Here is a 14,686-nt window from a genome sequence, read left to right as displayed (position 1 = left end):
ACAGGCCTTGTGTATAGCACAGCCAGCACTTCAGAGCAACCTTGTCAGGGTAGCAAAAGGCTGCCTCTCTCAATCTCTTGTAATTGCATGTATTTTGTATTCAGCTGTAGCCTGGCTGTAGAAAGGAGTTTGATAAAGAGCTTAGAGCTTAGGTGAACAACCTGATTGCTTTTACAAAATAATAACTTAACTGTAAAATTGTTGCATGTGTGAAATACATAAAACCTTGGGAGATGCGCTTGGTTCCTTGTACCTCCCCCAGTACATGTCTTGAGAAAATCACTCTGTTTTCTGAGGTTTTGTGAGCCAAGGGCTGAGTAATGATGGCTTAAGGCATGGCATTGAGCCCTTGCATGTTGGCATGCCATCAGTGGGGAGGAGTGCAGGATGAAAGTTTGCAAAGGTCTCAAAGGAGCTATTGCTCCTTGTGGTGCCTTTAGCTTTCTGATGACCTAAAGCAATTCTCCACTGACCTATGAAGTAATCTGAGTTCTTTGGGAATGCCAGATAAAGTAATATCCCAGTGGTCTAATTCACTTCTTTTAGTGACCTAGTAGCAAATTAGGAGATTTGTTCAGGTAACTCAAAAGGATTTTATTAGCACAGTGCTTATAATAAAGCATTTAAAGAGAAATGGAAGGAGGTAGCTGAAGTCAGAGCTGTACCAGGGTCACCTAGCTTGGTTTCCTTTGAGGCAGTTGTGTGCAGTGTTAATGGACGTGTATGTTTTCTGCCTAGGGGAAATTAGTCCCATTTTTAATGTTTTAGGATATAATTTTCTTGAGGTGAAATAGAGATGTGCCTGGATATGTATTTTTGGTGGATCTATAGGCTATTCAGTGCATCTTGTAATAATAATGCATATCACTCTGTTTTGGGAGAGAGCTTAAAACATCGTTCATCCCCTTTTGTCTTTGTGTCACCAGTGTCTTCCTAAGGAGTGTTGGTTATGTACTTGCCACGGATTGTGCAATTAAAACACAGTACATCTTTGTACATAAAGTCAATGACGTAGAGCATTACGGAGCACTACCTGTACTGTGCACACTCTGAAGACTATTTCTGTAGCACTAATTGTTCTCCTTGTATTACATGTACATGTCGTGAAACAGCACCTGCCTTTGGTCTTGGAATTACAAAGCAATTTCTGATCGTTTTGAGGTGTTGATCTGCACATTGAGGGTTGTAGAATTGTACTGTTGTTAGAATAAGGCATGGACAAAAGTGCTGGCAAAAGTAAGGCTGTAACTCTTAAAACTGTGCAATGGCCAGACTCTTTTTTTTTTTCCCTGAGGATAATTTGAAAGAAAATAAATGTTTATGCTGGCTTTGAAATGTTTCAGTCCAGTCCCAAACCACTGACCTCTTAAAAACAAAACGGAAACATGCCAACACCTCACTGAAAAAAGGCCATTCCCCAAGCATATACTAATACCAGTTTGCCTGAATACTCACAAATAATAAATAGAGAGCCATGTGCCTGGTTGAATCAGAGAGCAATTAGGAACCTTGAGTGAAGGTTTGCAGATGCTGGCTTTGCAATTTATGGTTTGCATGTTCCTGTTCCTACACTTTTAAAAGACTAAATGAGAGTATTAGATTAATGAGGGCTGTCAGCATATACTAGTTGCACAAATATCCTTACTTTTAGCTCTTAATAGTTCTATTTTGAGTAAGTGTTTAAATAGCGAGAGAGGAATTTCATGCCTTCTTGCTGAATGAGCAAAGCCTTAAAATCTGTTACTTTTCAGTTATTTATGTCTAGGGCTTTCTCGTCCCCAATACTTCATTCTTGGATCCTGTAAATCCAACTAAGAGTCATGTAAGACAAAAGAAGTCATGATAAGAATTACAAAAGCCCCAAACTTCTAGTTTTAGACTTATTACCTATATTAATTTGTTATCTCTTCCTCTTGCTCCCGTTGCCTCAGTTCTTCTCTTTCCAACCTGACCTAAAATGTTTCCTCTTTCCCTCTGTTCTGAAGGCTGCCAGACAGTAGATCACTCCTGCTTATCAGTCCTGCTTTCAAATGCTGCAGCTCATGGCAACTTTTCTTGTAAAAATCTACTTCTTGTAAGTAACGAACAGACATGAATCCCTTTTCTGCCCTAACAGACTGGGGTAAGTGGTGGGCAGAGAAAATGTTAACTGGAGTACTGACAGCATTAGCTTATTGGAAGGGAACAGAGTTAAAATGCAAATGGAGAAGTGTTCTCTGAAGTGGGCTTTCTCTTAATACTGGTGCAAGGGAATTGAGGCTGTCTGTTGTCACAGCGTGTAATGGCTACCAGTGTGTTGAGGAAGGACTTTGCACAAAGTACTTTGACTTGGGTGCCTTCCTACTGTAGAAAGGAGGTGTCAAACCAAAGACACGAAACATAACACAATCACAAGAAGTATGTGGTTTTTGTTTCCCCACAGAAAGCTGTATCACTGGGAAAGGATTTCATCGTTTAGGTAGCAGCTGACTATAAGCAGCACGATTGCTGTGGCCTTGCTGGTTATTTTACAGGATGGCTGCTGCACTGGAAGGAAGAGGGTGGGGGGTGTGGTGCAGGATCTGCCTCCACTTCTGTATCCCTGGCAGCACGATCAGCAGTCCAAGTCTTTCCTTTTGGCTTTCCATACCACCTCCCTCTCACCATCTTACAGTGGAAACAGAACCATTCCTCAGCCTTTGAATACCGAAATCCAATTCTTACTATGCTGCTGGGGTAGAAATAAGGCTTCCAGCAAAGGCTGGGCAAAGGGCTCAAAGTACAAAGAACACCCTGTCAGGAACCGAGGCAAATCTGATAGTGTGGCTCCAAGACCTGGCGGGATGCAGACATGTGCATTGTGCAAGAGCTCTGCTACTGGTGGTCAAGAGACAGCTCTTCAGTTGCGCTGGATTTGCATGTGCAAAATGTTCATGAGCGCTTCTTTGCGTACTCTCGCATGTACTTCTGACAAAACAGAGAAGCTCGTTTTTGGGTGTAAAAGTCTTGTATGAGTCTCTCTGATTTCTTTGTACCTGCAAATCAAGATTTAGTTCCAGATTTTGTTTCTTTAGCTACTCAAGAGTTGTTTCCTAACCCAATGTTTAACAGGGTGATCCAGCAATAGGCAAATGTTTTACCTTAATCCACTAAACTACTAATTTAAAATAGAAAAGCACCAGCTTCTGGGATTTAGTCACTGCCATATTCCATCTGTTGTCAATTGTAATTGCAGGGCACATAAGGCTGGATTGGCAGGGGTGAAAAAGTTGTGCATTCAGTTTCTTATGTACCAGAAATTAAAAGGCAGCTTGCATTTGTGTATTGAGTTTGTGATCACACAACCATGGGGCAGTGTGAAGCTTTGAGTCCCCTGGCTGGCACAGAGCATTTTTAAGAAGCTCTAGATAACGTGGCTGCCTCTGCACTAGATGAAATCTTCACCTTGCAATAGTTATGCACATAATGAGTTGTGCCCAGTAGCTATACAGGAGGCTACTCCAGCAGATTTATCTCTTTCCTCTGGCATTTGTAACTGTTCTTATCAATATGGTGCTGCATACATATCCTGGTAAAAATAGTATTTGAAAGCAGGTGATGAAAGGAGAAACGCTTACCAAATACAGGCATGCTGTCTGGCATTTGAAACTCCCATTGAGATGAAACTCGTCTTCCATTGAAAATCCCTCCAAAATAAATGTCAGCATATAAAATTATTTTTTAAACTTGTCTGCGGTATTTGCAATTGCATCAAAATACAACTGCATCAAAATAAAAAATGCAATTTTGATGAAATTGCATCAAAATACAAGATAAGACTTAATAAGTTGTTCTGAAATGCAAATATGTCTGCATTTAAACAAAATAGCGCCAAAGTATCAGCCCAATAAAGTCTGCATAACCTCATTTATTGATTAAGAAGACTGGTTCGAAGGATGAGATAACTTATCGACTTATATCTAACTTTAGATACATAAAAAATGTTTTTGTTTCTTTGTTTAAGGAATGTAAGTAGCTTTTCAAATCGTGTACCATGGATTTGCACACCCATTTTGCTTGTTTGGAAGTGGGGCGGCTCTGTACCATGCGCTATCTGTATTTGTTACATCAAGTGAATTCAAATAAGTCCTGTTGTGTTTGTCTAATCAAATGTATTAGTAAGTAAGCAAAGGAAAGGGGAATTTCCCTTTCCACAGTGTATCACCACAGTCTGCTACCTGACTGGGTGAGCCAAACAATCTGGTTTTTCAAGTTTGATATTGTGCTGAAAATAAACAGGCCTTGGGGGAAATGACTGATGGAACACTTTCTACTCTTTTCATTCACAATTTAGCATATCTAAGAGACTGGTTATAAACCAAATTATGTGGGTATATGACAATCCTGACACAGACTTTCCCACAACCTTTTCCTTTAAGTTTCCACCAGTTGTGATAGCAGTGCTTGCTCTATTTCAGCTGATCTTAAAAAAAAAAAAAAAAAAAAAAACCCCAATCAATCAAACAAACAGAAAAACCCCAAAACCTAATTATGAATTATTTTCTCAGGCAAATAATTTTTCGTCATAATGTCTTGAACTCTTGCATATCACTACAGTGATAAAATCAACTGCATTAATTGTATTAAATATTCTGTTGAGATCGCTACTGACTTCGCTGAATGGCATACTGAGGATGTTTGCACATCTGAATGATCCCAGCGTCCTTTGACCAGCATCTTCCAGAATATATTGAAAAAGGAAATGAAAATCTTTGTGTTACATGAAAGAGTAAATTGTTCATTGAAACACAGAATAGGAGTTACAGCCTACCCATCTGCTTGTCCTTCCATCTCAAAAACTCGTTAGTTGCTCAGGCTCACAGGGACATGGTTAATAGTTGGCTCTGTACCCGGAGGCTGGTACAACATGGAGTACCACAGGGACCTGGCCTTGGGCCTGTTCTGTTTAACATCTTTACCAATGTCCTGGAGGAAGCTATGGAGAGCGGTCTCATCAGGCTTGTAAATGGCAAACTGGGAGTACTAGGTTGACTGCCTGATAGCAGGGCTGCTGCTCAGAATGGGAGGACAGTCAAACCTTGGAGGGTGTGTTCTTCAACATTTTCAAGACTCTACTGGATGAAGCCCTGAGCAGTCTGGTCTGACCTCACAGCAGACCCTGCTTTGAATAGGAGCTTGGACCAGAGACATCCTGAGGTTGCTTCCAACCTGAATGATCCTGTGAAAATTACAGATTGGAAGGATCTCTGGAGGTCATCTGATCAAAGCAAGGCCAGCTTAGATAAGGCTCAGCTGAGTTCTTAGTATCTCCAAGCATGGAGACTCTACAGCCTCTCCAGGTGACTTGTGCCACTGTTTGACTACTCTCAAGTATGACAAGACTCTGCAAGTAATTGGGATTTGACACACACTTCACTTCTTTGAATAAAAGTTTTGGTACAGTATGTCTAGGTGGGGTCAATTCGGATAGGTAGTGTGGATATAGATAATGCGGCATAAACCTTCAAGATACTCTTAAGAACAGACATAAGATAAAAAGTTTGCATATTGTTGATATTGTCATTGCTCATCTGATAGATTATATTGTCTTTCTTTCATGTGTTTAGAAGCGTTATCATAGTAGACTTACCTTGTTTTCTGTGTGTTTATTTCCTAGTGCCTCCACGGTTATATAAAGCGGCTGACGTAGTGGATTCGTGGTGGATCTGCAGCTCAGAGAGGCCAGGAGTGAGTAAAGTCTGCAAGCAAATGTTTTCCTCAATTAGTGCAGACGTAGTGCTAGCAGTTTTGCTTTGTGTCGGAGTTGATACACATTTCTTGGGTGTGGGGAAAGGCTGGGGGAGCCTATATTGCCTCTAATGGTGCTACAGCAGTCCGGGACAGTGGGTGTGAGTGCCAAGGGTGTTGGGCTAGTGCTTCAAAAGAGTTTTTATATTGGAAGCAATATGTACATCTGGAAGATTGTATTGCCTGCTCTGCATTGCACTAAAAATTTCTTTCCTATAGTATAGCTAACACATAGTTTAACAAATCATTATGTGATATGTGAGGGGAAAACAGGTCAGTGGAAATGCGGAGATTGAGAATCATTTCCATAATCTTCATTAATCCTTTCCTTTGAAGTAAAAATACTCCAAATGGTAGTAAATGTCCTTACAGCGTTTTGGCACTAGCAGCTAGCCTGTGGTGTCTTGAAATTCACTGCTGCGTATGAGTAGATGTGAATGGATAATTTAGAGCAGGGGGTTATAGTTTCATAGGGACAATAAATAAGAAAGCAAAACAATGGGTTTGCATGAGAGCCTATTAAAACCTTGTAAGAGTTTTTCTATGAATAGTGTGTTGTTTCTCTCCATCATCTCTGAGAAAAGATTAAATCCAGCAGGGTTGGCATATAAAATCCTGATTTACGAGAACTATAAATGCTGTTTCTTTCTCAAGAGATGCTAGAAAGGGGTGTAATCAGTAATTAGGGTTATTTAAGGGTGGTCACTGATCTGGGAGATACGAGAGGTAATTTGTTGTGACGGATAGTTTGCATGTTTTGAATGACAATGTGAGAGTCCAGCATGGAAAGAAATCACAGCAGAAGGAAAGGGGAGCACCAGCCTTTTTGCAACAGCTGACTGTGTTCGTGATTTAGTAGCAGTGCCGTCATGCCCGCAAGGAAAAGCAAGCAAGGTGTGGAGGTAGACTCAATATCCCCTCGGAGACCAATTACTGTAATTGGGGAAAAATAGACAAAGGTTTGGTCAGACATGCACTTCTTGAGGTTTTAATGAGGCAGTGCTGCTGATTACTTTTATCTCATTAAAAGCACTAGCTGGCAAGAGGTGCTCCAGACTAAGGCAATTTTAGAATCATGGAATCATAGATTAGTTGGAGTTGGAAGGGACCTTAAAGATCACCAAATTCCAATCCCCCTGCCCTGGGCAGGGACACCTCCCACTAGACCAGGTTGCTCCAAGCCTTGGCCTTGAACACCTCCAGGGATGGGGCAGCCACAGCTTCTCTGGGCAACCTGAGGTCTCACCACCCTCACAGCAAAGAATTTCTTCCTAATATCTCAACTAAATCTCCCCTCTTTCAGTTTAAAACTATTACCCCTCGTCCTATCACTCCCCTCCTGATCCAGAGTCCCTCCCCAGCTTTCCTGTAGCCCCCTTTAGGTACTGGAAGGCTGCTGTAAGGTTTCCCAGGAGCTCTTCTCCAGGCTGAACATCTCCAACTCTCTCAGCATGTCTTCATAGGAGAGGTGCTCCAGTACTCTGATCATCTTTGTGGCCCTCCTCTGGGCTTGCTTCAACAGGTTGATGGCCGCCTTATGTTGCGGGCTCCAGAGCTGGATGCAGTGCTACAGGTGGGATCTCATGAGAGCAGAGGGGCAGAATCACCCCCCTCACCCTGCTGGCCACGCTTCTTCTGATGCAGCCCAGGATGCAGTTGGCCTTCTGGGCTGCCAGTGCACATTGGTGGCTCATGTTGAGCTTCTCATCCACCAACAGCCCCAAGTCCTTCTCCTCAGGGCTGCTCTCAATTCATTGTCCACCCAGCCTGGATTTGTGTTTGGGATTGCCCCGACCCGTATGCAGGACCTTGCACTCAGCCTGGTTAAACTTCATGAGGTTCACATGGGCCCACCTCTCCAGCCTGTCCAGGTCCCTCTGGATGGCATCCCTTTCCTCCAGTGTGTCGACCATGCCACACAGCTTGGTGTTGTCGACAAACTTGCTGAGGGTACAAGATTGCACTCAATCCCACTGTCCATGTCACCAACAAAGGTGTCAAACAGCACAGGTCATCAGTGGTCGTCACTTGGACATCGAGCTTTTGACATCAGCTCTTGGAGTGCAGCCATTCAGCCAATTCCTCATCCACTAAGTGGTCCATCCATCAGATCCATGCGTCTCCAATTTAGAGACAAGGATGTCGTGCAGGACAGTGTCAACTACTTTGTGCAAGTCCAGGTAGATGATGTTAGTTGCTCTTTTCTTATCCAGTAAGGCTGTAACGCTGTTGTAGAAGGCCACCAAATTTGTCAGGCATGGCAGACTTTTTTGATTCAGGTTTGACAGTTTGGGCCTGTAAAGAGTATCCAGCAAATGCAAAAGGCCTTATCTGAAGTCCATGAAATAAGTGGAAATAAATGGATGGGTTGGTATACCTGTGGATTTGTGGCAGTACGTGAGGTTTATGAGTGCTTCTACTGGTAAGCTGTAAGAGAAGAGAAGAGCAGGTTCTTGGAGAAAATGTGGGAATCCCTTGCTAATCCCTTGCTAACAGAGTTAGCCCAAGGAAGACTTGAGTTTGTACGTGTCTAGACTTTTTGCCCTCTAAAGATAAAAAACCAAATCTATGTAAATCGGTTGTTGAGACTGAATGGAAATTCAGGCTTTTTTGTTGTTTTGGGTTTTTTTTTTTTTGTAAGAAGCTGTGCAAGGAGCTAGCGACAGTGGATTTTCCTCCCCCCTCTTGTTACGCTTCATAATTGGTCCATTTCTGTGTACCCTCAACTCACCAATGCCCCCTGAATCCCCAGGCTGTTCTCAGAGATCCTTCAACCAGGGGTGTTTACCATCCAGATCTAAAAATACCTTCCGTTTTTTATTACTTTGAGTAATTTTACCAAAAACAACAGGTTTTTTCCCATTTTAGCCTGAAAGGTTTTTTGATGCTTTAACACACTATACGTAACAGATTTCAAAGTTAAGATGTTATGAAACAGATGGAGAAAGACCACTTAAATGCAAGGCCTCCCTTATTTTGGTCTATTGATATTGGTGAGATTTAGGACTTGCCTTTGCAGGAACACTCAAGCAATATTCTAAATTAACTAAAAATGTGATTTTAACATGGATTAGTCAAACTGCATTAAGCCTCCGGGTGGTTAATCATAGTCAGAATTAAACTGGCCTTAATTTGATATAGCTGGCTTCATTTCCAAAGTCAAATTAAAGTTACTTCTGAATAGAGATTTTATTAATCTGCTTTAAAAGTTAATTTCTGGAATGTCCCCGTTCACACAAGCTATTGGTAAGTGCAGCAGCTTTAGAAAGAGTTACTCCTCTCCTAACTTGGCTGAATGATCAGCGTTGGCTGTTCCTGTGGTTGGTGGTGTGCTAGCTTGTTCTCTAGCTGTACAGTCATTGGCCACCTGCTTTAGGGGGGAAGGAGGGAGGATTTCTACATTTATATATTCCCCTTTTGCTAAGAAATTTTTACAAGCAAGTGCTCAAAATGTTTCCTTTCTCAAAGATCCTATATTTTCTAGGACAGTGAACAATTACTGATATTCTTACCCTGAAGATGTTTATAAACTCTGATTTATTTCTCCTGAGCCCCTTGGCAATCTCTACAGCAGCGCTTGTTTCATAGCTTCCTACCAACGTGATATAATTAACGCTTTTGCATTTGGCTTCCAAAAAGTAGAGCCTTATCGCTGCTGTCTTCAAGGTGCAGGCTGCTTCCAGGATGTACTCAAGGTACTGCTGATGAGCGAACCTCAAAAATTCCAGATTCTCAAAGAGTTTGGATAATCATCAGAAAGTCTGGATGTTTATCTGAACCATATTTAAGCTGTTCCAGCCCCTTGGGTCTGCAAATTTAGGTTAGAAATCTTTTACGTAAGACTCCTGGTATTTCCTGTTTCTGGCAAGGGCAGATATGCTCAAGTGTCTCTCCGAGGTGGTATTTGTCTCCTGTTTTTACTACTGTTACAAGGTTATCAGGTCAGCAGTTCTTGGATTCTGGGTCAGGAAAAGACTTAAACATGTTCTTGGTATTATATATGAAGTAAACCAACAGAGACTAGAAAATGAGCTTTAAAGGAATGAGATAGACAATAGGAAAATATATTGGAGACGGAAAGAAGTTATGACAGCTGGGGTGCATTGTGACTGATTTGAGCAGCAGACATCTGCGGATCATGAGCCTTTGATTAGTCTGGGGAAGAGAGGAAAGTTTCTTACAAAAGACAGATAAGTTAAATGGAAAAATGAATTAAGAATGTAAATGAAAGTGTATTTATGTTCAATTTCTCGTTTACAATAAGCTTTACCAAGAAAGGAGGAATACAAATATTGTGTACAAAAGTATGGAAAATGATAAAAAAAATCGCCTTTGTTGAAGATCAGAAAGGAATAAATCCAAACTTATGATACAAAAATGTGTGAGCTGTAACAGCTACATATTACCCTCTTTTTCCTCTTGAATGAGCTTGTCACCTTAATCAGGCTTCAGAATTCAGGCCTCTGGATACTGGAAGTATGTGTTTTCTGGGATTTCTAAAACTACAGGCCTACAGTTTAGGACATATTTTATGTAGGACTCACTCTAGGATTGAACTGCTGAAGGGCCAGAAGAGCAAGCATGTCTAATCATCCCCCAAGGTTTTAGGAAGTGCTATGAGCAAGGCCACTGGCATCTGAACTCCTAATGAAACCGTCCTGGCCGCGGCTTTGTGGAAGAAAGCTGCAGTTGTAGAGCAAAATATGAACCTCAGCCAAACTGAGAACAACAAGAAAAGAAGTTTTCTTTGTAAATCCAATCAAATTTTACAAACACGCTAACTATTGAAGAAGTATCTGAAATATCCCTTTGAGCGAGAATAGCTTTCATGTAAACTCAGCTGAAGTCTTCTATGTGATAAAGTAAATAATTTTTTACCAAATAGATATTATTTTAATCTTTGTCCTTGAAGTTAACAAATTAACTTTCTCTGTGATTTCCCCATTTGTGACAGCCTCTGGCTGTGTTTTTACTGTCGTAACAGCTTCTGGCAGACTGTGTGTCTCTCACATTCACTACAAAGTAAACAGGAATTTTTTCCAAGGGTAACTGGCTGGGCTCCAGTGGAAGAATGCAAGTTATTCATAAGTTCTGGTAGGCTCATTTCTGCTTAATATGGTCTGTTTTTATTGTGGATTTTATGAAGAAAAAAGTTGTGACATTTTTTTAATCCCCTGGGATTATTTTCTTCAAACGTGTGGGAAATTACCTCTCCCACCCAGCACATAGTTACATTGCTATTTGTGCTGACTATCTTCATCTTTTTTCCACCTTCAGTCACAAGATGCTGCCAGAAGGTTACCAAGATGCAGCTAGGACATGTCATTCTATTTTGAGGATGTAATTGATGCTGCAGACATGCACAGTTCTGGTGAAGGCTTGCTGGAGTGCCAACAGCATTGTCTGCCCTGCAAATTCCACTTCTGAAGCACAGGCAGCAGCAGCAACAAGGTGTTTCTTTATGCCTGGCATAACCCTGGCAGAAAAGGGAGAAAAGTATTTTAGGGGTTCAAGCAGATTCAACATTAACAAGACAGATGAAGGTTGGGTGAATCCTGTACCATGCCCATGTGGCACCAGCGGGTCCCAGGTACCCATACAGCAAGACTCGGTAACGGTGTCTTTCCTGCCTTTGTCTGTTTTGGTCTCTGGAGCTAATGGATTTACTTTGTAGTTCTTCTTGTTCCAAGGAGCTGAGCAGCCCTTTGGTGCTTTCCCAGGGACTTGTGGGAGTACACGGGATCATTCCTATATACAGATAGAGCTGGCAGGGGTATGTACCAGCAGGGGGAAAAGCTATAAAGCTAAAGGCAGATGTCAACATAAGAACAAAAGGATATGAATTGTCCAAGCATAAGCTGGAAATTGGATGGGGGCTTCTAAACAGAGTAATGAGGTTCTTAGGTTTTCTAGTAGGAGGAGCGGGGGATCTTGGTGCATTGTGAAAGGGTTTATATAACGATTATGTAGAAATACTGTTCGTGGCAAAAGGAGACTGAATTTGATGGACGGAGAGGTCCATTTCAAATGAAATTTCCTCTTTTTTCCTGGGTACACAAGAACAACTATAAACCAGACTACAATTGAGGACTATCAACACTTCATTGACTTTGCAAAACGGGTAGGTTTTTAGGCCAAGTGAAAGTGTTATCTGGCCTACGTACTGGCTAAATCAGCTGGGTATAAGCGGAAACAGTGCTAAACTCAAGTCAAAGTGGTTTGCGTGTCAATGGGTATGGGATTCAGGACAGCGTTTCATTAAAACCAATAAGAAATTGAGTATTTCATTTTGATATTGGTAATGTTTCTATGATACCTTTTAGTCTGAAACTTTGAACTGCTTTTTCAAGCTGGTTTTGTGTATGGGGAATGCAGAAGAAAGGTGATTTCTCCCAGGTCACTCCAGGAGAGCTATATAAGGGCAAGCCGTGGAATGTTTTAGCACTGGATTTTTAGGTGGAAGACATCCTATAGAAAGTGCATGCAATGAATGATGAGCATCAAACTTCACGTGGGATTGGTGAGGGCCTGCTGGTAAGCCTCATGGGATATTTTGTGGCTAACATGATAGCAGCTGAGCAGAAAATGTTTTTCTTCAGCTGCCCTTTGGTTAGAGTTGAGCAGACAGGTTAACTCGATCCAATTTGTTCCTATGGCCTCTCTTCCCATTTTCTGTTTTTCTTTTGACTATTTGAGTGCCCGTCTTTTGTTTCTGCTAATGTTCAAAGAGGAGGTTTTAATTTCACATGAAAGAGCATATTGATGTGTAATGCCAGGGATTTACACCAGCATTGCTGGCATATTCAACTCTATTTTGGCTGCCTGTATTTGGAAATTAGGGTATTAAAAAAAAAGGGAAGACTATTCATCATAATGCTTAGCATTATGTGTCTCTTCTAAATGTTCAAAGCACTGTCCAGACATCATCTAAATAATCTCACGATCTTTCCAGGGAATGGGAATGTTAAACAGAGTTTATCTCCTTCTCTGACGCTGAAGTAAGTTGCTTGATGCCAGCAGCGGGAGAGGCTCCTCTTCTCTTGTCACTGCCTTCCTTCTAAAATCATCGCTACAAATACATCTCTTCAAATTCCAGGCAGACAGCAGGATGAATGAGCAAGGGATGCTAGGGGAGAAGGCAAGGTGCAAACAGCTCAGAGATAAGAGTTCCTTGTGGAACTCTTGTGTGGTAGATTAAACATTTTAATACACATAAAACACTGTTAATTCATACTGGGCAAGCCGCCTTTTTGATGCCTTTCTTAATCAGGAGGTGAGTTAAAAGGAAATTAAGTAGGCCTATATCTTCCTTTCCCTGAATGACCAATTATGTAAAATGTTTATGGTACACAGCTGGAGAAAACAAGAGGAGGCAGCCAAGAGAGGAGGTGTACTCAACCCATTGTCCCAAATGAAAGGCAATGTTTCAGTGCTTTTCAATGAGAAAACCAGAGAAGGCAACTTTATGGCACCAATGAATTATTTTTATCTATTACTGCAGCTGCTGTATCCCACAAAACTGATAGTATTCCTTCTACCAGAAAACTTTGAGAAGTCTGTATATATTTACTTTTTAAGATTGAAGAACAGGTGTGACACTCAATTTAACATCTGTGCATGAAAACTGTGAAAAGAATGTACCTCGACAGCAGAGTTTGTTCATGAATAGGGTCCTGAGTCTACCTTGGAAGTAACACTGCGTCATTTCTGCTCTTAAAGCACTAACTCATCCGCTCCTGCAATAGAGAACTGTGGAGAACATGCCTTTAGGCACCAGGATTTTTGTGACAGAAAGTTTTATCCAGGTCAAGCAATTTTTTTATTCTTCTCCCTCACCTCCTTCACTTTACAAAGAACAGCAGATGGCGGGGAACTATTCCTACAGGGAAGACGTTCTCTTTATAAAATTTTCGGGAACAAAAATATTTTTGAGGCAGGCTATATAAAAGATGTGTTTAATTAAGGTTTGAAACTAAAGTTCTCTTCTTGTTAAAATGGAGATTTATGACACTGTATCTGCATGAAAAACATTCCTAATAATGTCAGTAAAAAAATTGGGATAGAAGGTGCTAAGTGTGTACCAGCTGATGAGGCTACAACTCCCAAGTAGCTTGGCTAGTAGAAATGTATTATTTTTTCAACCTATGTGTTTGAGAGAGAATCAACCTGTGGAATTCTGACATTCACTCAGACTTGAATTTTCAGGTGAATTTGGGTTGAAGATCCTGAAACAGTAGGCTGGGAAAGCTGCCAAGCCTTCCAGATCGACTCCCCTTTGTCATTGGGGTGCGTTTGACCTGTCTCACTTCTGTGTGCCCCTGAACAGTGCTGTTTGCTGATCCTGGTTTGCACATAAGCCTCGGGAGATAGTGGTGTTGCTTCAGTGCTGTCACTAGTCTATGGTGTTCTCTGAAAGTTTTGGGTTTGGTTTTTTTTCAGTTTTCCTTGATTTATTTATCTTTTCCTCTCTCATGGATGTTCACTCTTTCTCTCTCCTATGAGAGGTGGACTAATAGTCAAATACGTGGCAGATTTAAACCTTCCTGCTGCTTGGATAGTGCCTATCTCATTTTTCTTTGAGAAATGTTAAAAATTAATTTTAATTCCACAGAAGTAATACAAACAGTCACTGGATTGTCTGTCTTTAAAACTGCTTCGCACACTCGCGCTCTCTCTGCTGCACTTCCCCCCGCCCCATGACTTTCTCTTCAAAGCATAATAAATTCCTTTCCTTGTTCTGGGTGCTTTCATCCACTTGTAAAATTCACTAATGAATCCTTTGTATAAGTATTAGCCTGATCTTTCAAGCAATAAATGGGAATAGAAAAAAATGGCAAAGCCGGAATTCAGGTTTCTGTGTTTCATGCAAAAGAGTTAATAACATAATATTTAAAGCATAGCATTTTCCCGCATCTGCTTT

The 14,686-nt window shown here is 41.2% G+C and overlaps 1 long non-coding RNA gene across 3 annotated transcripts in view; it reads left to right on the top strand.

Moving 5' to 3' along the window:
• LOC128914394 (uncharacterized) overlaps positions 1-14,686 on the top strand; it is an 85,322-nt gene that overhangs the window by 61,532 nt on the left and 9,104 nt on the right. The gene's annotated exons all lie outside the window — the stretch shown is intronic.

The sequence above is a fragment of the Rissa tridactyla genome, chromosome 8 (genome assembly GCF_028500815.1).
Source record: "Rissa tridactyla isolate bRisTri1 chromosome 8, bRisTri1.patW.cur.20221130, whole genome shotgun sequence".
NCBI classification, from domain to species: Eukaryota; Metazoa; Chordata; class Aves; order Charadriiformes; family Laridae; genus Rissa; species Rissa tridactyla.
The sequence above is the reverse complement of the archived record's forward strand: the minus strand, read 5'-3'. Positions and strand labels throughout refer to the sequence as shown.